This window comes from Megalops cyprinoides, chromosome 7 (assembly GCF_013368585.1).
Source record: "Megalops cyprinoides isolate fMegCyp1 chromosome 7, fMegCyp1.pri, whole genome shotgun sequence".
Lineage (NCBI taxonomy): Eukaryota > Metazoa > Chordata > Actinopteri > Elopiformes > Megalopidae > Megalops > Megalops cyprinoides.
Genome location: NC_050589.1, coordinates 37,091,456 through 37,102,304, shown reverse-complemented (window position 1 = coordinate 37,102,304; position 10,849 = coordinate 37,091,456). Strand labels below are relative to the sequence as shown.

The 10,849-nt window shown below is 40.1% G+C and overlaps 1 protein-coding gene across 1 annotated transcript in view; it reads left to right on the top strand.

Annotated features, from left to right (window-relative positions):
* The first annotated feature begins 5,559 nt into the window (after positions 1-5,559).
* The window catches only part of b4galnt1a (beta-1,4-N-acetyl-galactosaminyl transferase 1a), a 32,720-nt gene continuing 27,430 nt past the window's right edge, over positions 5,560-10,849 (top strand). Inside the window, exon 1 of the mRNA XM_036533274.1 lies at positions 5,560-5,577. The gene's annotated coding sequence lies outside the window, so the exon portion shown is untranslated. The remainder of the gene's footprint in view (positions 5,578-10,849) is intronic.

Here is a 10,849-nt window from a genome sequence, read left to right as displayed (position 1 = left end):
GCAGAGGGGGCAAGGACCTGTAGTGGGCCCTTATACAGCCAATAGAGGTTATGCACATGACGTCACAGTAGGTGGGGTCACTGCGGGTTACACCTACTGAGCGGCAGCGTTAGCGTTCAGCTTGAATGCCGCAACAACACAAAAAACACATCTAAAATCGGAAAGAACTGTTGTGCGATTGACTGTACAAATAGATTCAACAAGAAATTGGAGCTATCTTTTTACAGACTGCCGAAAGCTAAAGAAAAGAGAAGCAAATGGATTGCTGCAATTCACAGAAACAACCGGAATCCAGGCACCGAAACGTGTAGCTTACAGCTTTCCAAATAAAAGTTGTAATAAAATAAAAATATTTGTACAAACCTGTCCACATACAACCAGAAAATCCATTAGTGTCCTCATCACTTTAATTTCGCCTGGCAGCCATTGCACTCAGCCACGTCTTTTTTTTGCCCTTGTTCCGCGGTGGTGGAATGACCTTCCTTACCCAATCAGAACTGCGGAATTACTCGCCATCTTCCGCAGGAGCCTGAAAACCCACCTTTTCAGAATCCACCTGTCCCCTGTTGTGTAGCCTTTCTGTTATGTTATGTTTTTATATTTTATGGTATAAAAAAATCTTCTGTACTAACCTTGTCTCTATGTTGCAGGTTTTGTCTGCAGATTTCTGTTTTATTGTTGCAGGATATACAGGATCATGGTACTGTAAATAATTAATTTGCATTCCTACTGTGATCTTTTGCTTATGAGGTAGTTAGCCAAACCTGATTGATGCACTAATTGTAAGTCGCTTTGGTTTAAAAGTGTCTGTGAAATACCAAATTGTAAATTGTAAGTGGGGAAGGGCTAAAGTCCATTCTCCAAACAATCTCATCCACAGTATAAAAAATAAGCCACAATAAATAATGTGGACACTAAAATGATTAATAAAACACATATGTACAATTACTCCTAACTAAATACTGAACATTAAAACACAAATAACTAACTCGAACACAATCCATGCTAGTACTATAAACAAACATTGTGGTGCCCCTGGTTAGCCATGCAGCCTAGTTGCTATGCTACACTACACTGCTCTTCACTTAGAAAGATGCAGCATCCACAATGAACAACCTTACACTTATCTCCAGCCCACTGCCTCTGCAATTTAGCTGAACTGGCCTAGAGAAGAAAGCTTCCCTTGCCATTGAACCACCACATATTCAGACCCAATGGACATTTCCCTCAGGGTACTGGGCCCACAAGTAACATTACATTCCATTCATTTATCAGCAGCTCCAATCCGGAACGATTTCCAGCACAAGAATACAGAAGTGTATCCATCAAAGTTTAATGACCGACAGTGTCAGACCTGGCTAAGAACACTCCCAGTGAGTGTGAGCATAACACTCTTCAAGTCCTACAAGTTAGTTTTGCAACCTGACCAGATGAGGGAAGCCAAGTATACTACCATACATCAGTCACTAGATCACAGAATACAACCCACATAATACTACCTGTAAAATATTCAGCAAGTAATACAAGTAGCAGGTGTTAGGGGGTGGGGATTGAGGTGGAACCAAGATGCAGTGTGAAGAGGTGGGTCTTCAGTCTGCATCTGATGATGGCTAGTGCTTCTGCTGTCCTGACCCCTATGCGGAGTTCATTCCACTACTGAGGGACCTTTGTCCTTTGTCATTGTGCTAATGCAAGCACCAAGGTTTTGACCTTGATGCAAGTGATAAGCCAATGAAGTGAGCTGAGAAGAGGTATAACAACTACATTTAGGGAGATTGCAGACAAATCACAATTGTAGACAAGTGGCACAACTATGTTTTGCCTATCCTCCGGGTTTGGGCCAGAGGGACCAAGGGCCTTCCTCCACACTTTGGTGCCTTCTGGAAATAATTAAGAGTTCTTACAGAGTCTGATGTAATTAAGGTTTTGGTTTATTGCATATGGTGATCAGTCATATACAGCAAACCAGGTTGGTCCGAAGAGCAACAGGTTACAATGCATTCGCAAGCATATCCCCAAACATTCTGACCTCCCCTCAGCCTGCATCCATCCTTTATGCCTTCTCACTCCTCCGATCCCAGACCCCAACTTCCAACTCCTCCCAGCCTCCTCCTTTAAGATTACCCCATCTTCCATTGAATACACCATTATTTAATTTTTTAAGCTGTTACATTTACCCCGCCTAGAAAATCCCATAAACACCATAGTCATCAATTGTATATTATTTTTAAACATAACACTTCTAAAATTTCCCATCATTTCCACTCCACACCTATATGATTTTTAAACATAATTAAATACAGAGCTCATTTTATTTTTAAGCATATATGCCTGGAATATCACCATTATTTCCAGGCCCACGTTTAAATAATAAAAAAGGTTAAATAACTCAGTTAGCCAGACAGCGGTGCTGCAGACTGTAAGAAGGCACACAGATATCTATGTGCCATAAGCTACAAGGTTAGGCCGTAAAACATAGGGTTAATGTAAGAACTAGGCCCCGTCTGGACACAGCCCAGGAGATGGGCCATGGGAACAAGACAAAGAAGAACTAAACCCCGCGAAGGGGGGCCGTTGGCTCAGCACTACCATGATGGGCAACTATGACAAATTGCAGTAATTCCACATACAGTTTGCAAGCATTTGTCAGTAAAGTCAGCTAGGCCAATGCAGGCAATCAGCTGCTATTTTCTAGCTGTATGACTCATAAAAGAATATATAAAACTAAAATGGGATGCATATGTTGAAAGGGGGCAAAAACATGTCAGGGGGAGGAGATACAATAAGCGAAGGTGGCATGACTGAGTCAGAGGAAGATACAATAAGCATGATTGTAAAACAATAGGAGAAGTGAAGGGAGAGAAGATACAATAAGCGTAGACCATGAACCAATAGGAGAGGATGGCTATGGAACAACAACATAGCGCACAAAGGTTCTGGGGTGACGTCCAAGGAGGGGCAATGCTGAAGGCAGCGTTCCTTCTTCAAGGTTGCATATTCTGATAACTGTCCTGCAATAACTTTCAAATACTTATAACCTAGAATAACCCCTGGCTTTACTCAAGCCCACAATCACAGCATATTAATAACAGTTCTTAATGCTTTTCCAATAGCAGCACTTTAATCAACACTATCATTAAATGCTTATTAATTGTAGTGCTTATGTAGTAAATCAACAATATCATGTAGTGCTTATTAATTGTAGTACTTAATATAGTGCTTTAACAATATCAATGCTTTTCATTAATAACAGTGCTTTAGTGCATACTAGTGCTTTAGGCCTCACATTCTCCACCACAACTACATACCCCATTTTACCATGTAAATTGTCAGGGATCTGAGAGAAGGATCCAGACACAGACCAGATTACAGAAACCCTTCTGGTTAAAAAAAAAAACCCCACAAGGTCACAAAACAGTCCAAGGTAAAAAGCCAGTCAGAACAGAGTCAGAGTCAGAACACTCAGAATCAATTAAAAAAAACAGGAGGCAAAAATCAGAATCCTTGTACAGGCAGAGGTCATCCACAGGGGATCAGATAGGCAGACAGGCACAAATGCTAGAACAAATCTGACAAACTGGGAAAACGGGGAGAATTTTAAATACACAGACTAATGACAAAACTGGAAACAGGTGAGTGAAATGAGCTTCAGGTGGTAGATGTGGGCAGGCTGGCAGGACAGGAGGTGGGATGAAGGAACACATGGCATCTAAACAAAAGCACATGCAAGACACAGCCACAAAGACTGACTGGGGAAAACACATAGAACAGGTAGACCTCAGGCAGAGGTTGTCACGATTCAGGCAAGGACTCAGTCACAGACCGCAGAAGCGTCGAATTCCGGGTGTTTAATAAACACAGGCAGGATCATAAACGAGAAACAAGCAGGGTCAAAAACCAGAGAGGCAGACTGAGAGCAATCCAGGTACAGGGAAACAGGAGCAGGCAGATCAAACACTGGGCAGGCAGAACAATGGGGCGATCAGCCAGAACAGCAAGCAGGAATCAGGTCAAACAACAAAACAGGTCAGAACACGAGAAAACTGCACAGGCAAAAAACCGGCAGGGAGGAAACAGGTGAAAACACGCTGCTATGAACTAACCACAGGACAGGGACACACAGGGAATATATAGAGCAGGGCTAACGAGGGAATGGGAAGCAGGTGCGCAGGCAATCAGGCGGTGGGAGATCGGGCAGGGAGCGGGGCAGGGCTAGAACACAAGGAAAACAAAAGCACATGGACAGGAAAAACAAAAACACCACAGCTAAGGGGGCGGAGCACTGACAGAGGTCCTGACAGTAAATATACAGGCAGTGGGGCTCCACAATGTAAAATGAGATCCTTTTGCTCCATTATGTGTGTGTATATGTGTGTGCTCTTGCTCAAGCCGTTTTGGAACCTCACGAGTCTTCAGTAAAGGTTACCAAACCCGTCTCGAGTTCTCCCTGCAGGAGAGAGTTTACTCTGCTCCTTGTCGCACTTTTCCTTAACAATGTTTTATAATATGGGACAGATTATAATCATTACTGAATCAGAAACAGGAAACAGGAAATATAAGATTCACTTCTTATTTATTAATTTTGTTCCACCAGTGTGTCAGTATATCACAATATCATGACAGATTTATAACATAAAAATAAATGTAAGCAGAAGGTTAAGTCATTGCACTTACTGTGTTTTTGTAGGGTCAGGTTTCTGTATGAGGTTTGCCATGCAAGAGCTTAATTAATTTCATTATTTCACATAGAAATGCAGCCTTAAACCACGTAGCAATATCCTGCATTTATTAATGTACCTATCGCTCTTTCGAGTCAGTTACGAAACAAATTACTGAGTCAGTGAAAGGGATGTTCGTTATGAGTTGAATGAGACGATTCGGATCAACAAAGAGTCAAAATGCCCACCGTTGTGACCTTGGAGAATTGTAGAATCCCGCCTTTGCTCTGACGTCACGTTTCTGCTAGTAAGCGCGCTTTCGTTGCGTGGAACTAAAGGAAAGCATTATTTTATAGCCTATTATTTGAACTCAGCATCAAAACTTAACTTAACTAATATGTAAAAAGTTTTGCAGTGTAGCTAGCTAGCATATCTGCTGTAAATTTCAACCAAAAGCCTTGTGTCTCTTAGGAAATCACTTCATCATCATCTGTTGTGGCTAGACGTACCTAAACTGGGTTATGTACTTATAGCAGCATTTATTCAGGCTTGTCCATAGCCACATTGATTGTATGAATCTGTGTTGTTGAGCGAAAATGAGAAGACCAGCTTGTGTGTGTGTGTGTTTTTTTTTTTTTTTTTTTTTTTTGGGGGGGGGGGGGTAATGAAGGCAAAATCCTTTCATTTTCGTTTGTATTTATTTATTATTACTGTTATTTGATTTATTTGAGTATCAATCAAATGCTTAAACAAGGCCTGTTTCTGTACTTTCGTTAATGTTTTCGCTATGGAAAAAAAATTACTGTCAATAATCCGTTAAAATAGGCACATTTTTGCAGTGCATGATGGGGGTGGGTGAGGTGGTTGTGGTTAATGATAACTGTGTGAATACTGTGTTCTTATGGACGCTTCCAGTGAGGTAGGACACTGTCCCTCTTATTTCAGTACATAAGGAATCCTAGTTTTGTCATGAGAGGGAATTAATTTTACATCTTAAAGTAGCCTAATAAAAATACAGTCTGGTATGATCCCTTTTATGACACAGCAGCTTCCGATATTCGCTCGATGCTATAGCGTATATGAAACTACGAATTATAGAATGCGTCAGTTAACTTTTCTAAGCAAAACTTTTCTAATTACGTTTCCCCATTTGAATTGGCAGTTCATTTCAATTTAATTTCAATTGAAATGCAGTTTATATATATTTTGCATCGCCTCTAAATTGAAATCAGCCGCCAATTCATACAGACAAGTATAATTTTAAAATGCTATTTTACAGAGAAAAACACCAGAAGAGAAAAGCGTGTTTCAAGATAAAAGTTTTCAATTTATCGGTTGTTTTGCTCCTTTCTTGATTTAATGATTTAATGCAAATACTAATTCCTACAAGAACTGAATGAGAAAAAACTAACACAAACATAACTTTAAATTATTTGAAGAACTTTGACCTCTTTTAAGAACTATAAGTTGTTCTTAAAGTTGTCCTCTCAAACATTAACAATAAACAGCTAATGATTGACAGCTAGATCTTGTTAAATGTGGAAGTACGTGACAATTTTTTTTTTTCTAAAGTAGTTCATGCAGTTTTACGGTCAAGGAAATGACTTGCCAGTAATGGCCGAGCATCTCATTGCCTTTAAAAAACATGAAGTTGCTTCAGTTCAGACAAACAACTCCGTATGCGGAAAGAAAACCAGACAAAACCGTTACTCAAAGACGGGACTTTATGTAAAGCAAAGCAGTTTGATAACCGTTGTTTTGCCTTTTAAAAGACAATTTAAACATTTTGATAAATTAATTACATATTTGATATTTCTGAGAAACAAATTATAACATTCGATGATTTTGTAAACTGTAAAGACTTCCGTATGTAAGTATTCTAAAAGAAGATAAATGTAATATGTTAGCAGTTACAATGTGGTAGCTCATTAACAGATGACTTTGTCTACATAAACCTGTGATGTTCAGGCACATGTATATTCAGTCACAACGTTTGAACTGATTTCTTAGCCTATGTACTGTCTTGTTTGGTATAGGTAGGCCTAAGTAACCTGGCCTTTTTTTTTACTCTTAAATTAAATAACTTAAATAATTTCGTTATTGATTATTATAGCCCTACATGACAAATAAATGTTAATTTATTACTACCAAATAAATGTTAAAAATAAATAGAGCTTCAAACAACAGTGATTCAAAGCCAAGTAGTTGAAAGGAGCAGTGGGAAAAATAAGGGAAAGTCCAATATTCTGTATGTACCATTTGACCATTGACTTATAAATGATGATTATTATTATTATTATTAGTTGTAGTAGTAGTAGTGGTGGTGGTGGTACTAGTATTAAGCTTTATTTGTATAGTACCTTTCATCCATTTGAAAGAAAGGGTTTTAATTTGCACAAAAATGCAAAATGTATGGTAAAGCAGAATAAAGTACCTGAGAGGAATTAAAAACACAAACATGACAAACAAAAGAAATTTAAAAATAGGTCAGTAATATAAACAGGAACTAATCTATGTCTTGCTTTAAAGTATTTAATAATTCTTTAAATCGATTGTGAACATACTTGGAAGCCAATGCAGAGAAAGATGGGGGATATGAGTTCTCTTGTTAGTCCTGGCCAGATGGCTGCTTAATTCTGAAGAAGCTGAAGAAAGTGTTTGACGAGTAAGCCATGTGTAGGTTAGACTGAACTGCAATAGTCTAGTCATGATGATGGCGTGAATGACTTTTTCCAGATTGGTACATGACACGAATGACCTAACACTACATATATATATATATATATATATATATATATATATATATATATATATATATATATATATTTTTTTTTTTTTTTTTTTTTTTTTGCTGAAAAAAGCATGACTGAACAAGTTTCTTCTGTGTGTTGTTGAATTTATATTTGCTTAAAAGATAACACCAAGGTTTCATGCTGGAGATGAGCCCAGACTCAATTGGATTTGCTCAGAATGGAAACTTTTCTCCAGTATTTAGCAGGAGGAAATGTTAAGACATCCAGGCTTTAATGTTAGCAAGACAGTTATGTAGAATAGCTACTTAATTATAGCATTTCACTGGGTTTAACTGAAAGAGGTGACTCTGTATCAGCATAAATACAGAAAAAATCATGGTTATGCATAATCTGGTCAAGAGGTAATATGAGAGATTTGAAATAAACCAAGTGTGTCGAAAGCAGTAATGAGGTCTGAAAACATATTCAGACACATTTACCAAGATGGCCATATTGGAGTTGCTTAAGGTCCGGGGGCCCAGTTGCTATTCCAGTCACAGTGTGTGTTATTGGTATTCCATTTCATCATAATTACAGATGGAAGGGAAAAATACGCTGCATAGACAAGTCAGCTAGGTCAGAGTTAGAAATTATTGGTAGCTAGTTCGCAAGGACATCTTTTTTCACTTCAGTTTTCTACATTAACATGAATTAGTTTGTAACAATGAAATGGTGGCTAATGGCCAGCAAACTTGCTGTGGTATTATAGGACCAACCACAGGTTCACATTCTCAACAGCTATTCACAGCGAAAGACACCAGCAGAGCTATAGACACTGTAGCTTGGCAGCTGACTAGCCTATCATTATTGTGGTTGTATGGCCATTTTTATTTGAAGATAATTGGTAGTATTTGTTGCATAATTTTGTAAATGCCACTGCAAAATTAGCATTTTTACATGACCAGAATCACACCAAAATTGTGAAATCATAGTGATTTTTATTTTTCAGAAAAATATCAGAAACTCAGTTTCAGTTTCAGAAATACTGCATTTCATCACATTTGATAGGCCTGTACATACAATTATGGATGTCTACTTTCTTAGAAAATATTGTCTCTGAGGTCTGAAATATAGAGGCACAGGGGGGCAAATGGAATGCATCACTGAGGTACATTCCACACATTTGATAATTCACTCAACTGGTGTGATAAAAGAATTTGCCTGTCTTGGTTTGCTATCATTTAGGCAGTAGTGCCAGTTATATTTTTCAATGTTATATATTTCCAAATGCAGCAAATGTACAGGTTACTCAGCATCAGTGTTCTCATCATCTCGTCTCAGGTCTGGGTCAGGCCATAATATCTCATCAACGTCACACATTATGTTTGCTCTTGCCAGGCAGTGTGGGAAAAATGCCCTTGTGTGCCTTATCCAACCCTGGATAAGACACACCACCACAGACGTCCACCATTGCCTCCAGAAGGTTTTGCGATGCGTAGGGGTTGCGGTCATAAACTCTCCACCGCCATGCTGAAAAAAAATCCTCAGTCGGATTCAGAAATGGGGAATATGCTGGCAAAAAAAGAACGATGAACCTGGGGTGGTCATTGAACAAGGCGTGAACCAGAGCAGCCCGATGGAAACTCATGTTATCCCAAATGACAACATATTGGGCTTGCTCTGGTTGCTCTGGCTTCCCTTCCTGTTGAAGAATGTTATTGTGCAGCTGATCTAGAAATTGAAGGAGTTGTGCCGTGTTATGCCACAATTGCTGATGGCTGCACGTAGGGTGACGTTGCCTCCCCTCTGGCCAGGAACCTGTATGATGGCACAGTGACCAATGATGTTGTGCCCCTTTTGCGCCTTTTGTTAGGTTGAACCTTGCCTCGTCAATGAAGATGTACTCATGTGGGTCAGCCATGGCAGCTCAAAGATTCTCTACAGAAGTCAAAAAACACACATTTTATTACAAATACAGTACTGTAGTGTACTACTGTACTGGAATGAAAGATTGTGTACTGCAGTTACTGTAACACATTACAATACTATACAGTGCTGTATTGATATGCTGGAGAGATGGGCTATACTCTACATACTGGAAAAAGTCTGCATAGTATAGCAATTACTTGCACATATTGGAATCGTTGCTCCTTAACTCAGTTTGTGTCAGGGCTCCGCCCCCTTAAGCCGCGGTGTTTTCGTTTTTTCCCTCTTACCTGTGTTTTTGTTTCTCCTGTGTTACAGCCCCGCCCTGCTCCCTGCCTGGTCTACGCCCACCTTATCCCCTCATCACCGGCACCTGCCTGCCTGCTCACCTGCATCCCATTGCCTCGTTACCTCTGCCCTATATCTCCCCTGCGTGTCCCTGTCTCATTGCTAGTTCGTTTCAGTGAGTTCTTCCTGTCTCGTCCCCGCTTTAGTTACCTTGAGTCTGTTGCTGTTGTCGTTTCCTGACCGTTTCCCGACTTCGTCCTTTGCCTGCCGACTTGGATCTGTCCGACACTTTTCGCCCGCCTGGTTCCCGACTCTGCCCGCCCCGACTTCTGATCCTGGATCTGCCCCCGGACTGCTTCCCCGTGTTTTTGAACCCTGCCTGTCCCTGTACGACGAACTGCCCGCTGATTGAAATTAAACGCTTGGTTCCGTTTACCCGGTGGTCCGCGTTTGTGTCCTGATCTCCGATCCTGACAGTTTGAATTCCTTTCAAAAGGCACACGGTACAGCTGCTTTGTTCTTATGTGGTTCTTCTGAACAATCTGGGCAATGGTAGAAATGCTGATGCTGTCAGTTCCGTGGAAGACTACCTGGTCTTCAATTATTTGGGTTAGAATTTCCCTCAAACGGATGGCATTATTGGCAATCACCATATTCACCAGGGCAGTCTCCTGCTCAGCTGTGAGAAGTCTCCATATACCTCCAATAGATGGCTGCCTCTGTGAAAAAATGAAATTTGATCATTACTGACCTATGGTCATCCATTACTGCGGTACAGTAAAAACTACACTGAGAACAAAGTGGAGATTCAGTCTCTATGCACTACAACATTACATGTATCACAGTAACAATAAGGCAAATGACCTGTTTTCCCTTCTGAAAGTACAGACAAAGGATGTAACTGTGGCTTCGGTTGGGTTGCACTAGCTATTCAGCTTCTTTCATAGTCCTCCCATGTATGAGCACATGATGAACTAAGGTGGCACGGATTTCATCTGAGTTTACTTGTCTTTGTTGTTGTTGTCCTCGTCCTTGTCCTCTTCCTCGTCTTCATCTTCTTCTTTGTACTCTTCCTCTTCCTCTCTGTTGTCTTGCAACTTCAGCATTGTTAGGATCCATTGTTCCAAAGCACATGGACATGCCTCTAGGCCCTATTTATTGACCCTGCAATTCTAATTGTTTATTATGATGTGTTAACAATTTTGAGGCTTAGTGTTTGCACCTGGAAAAATGGTGTGGTCTTTG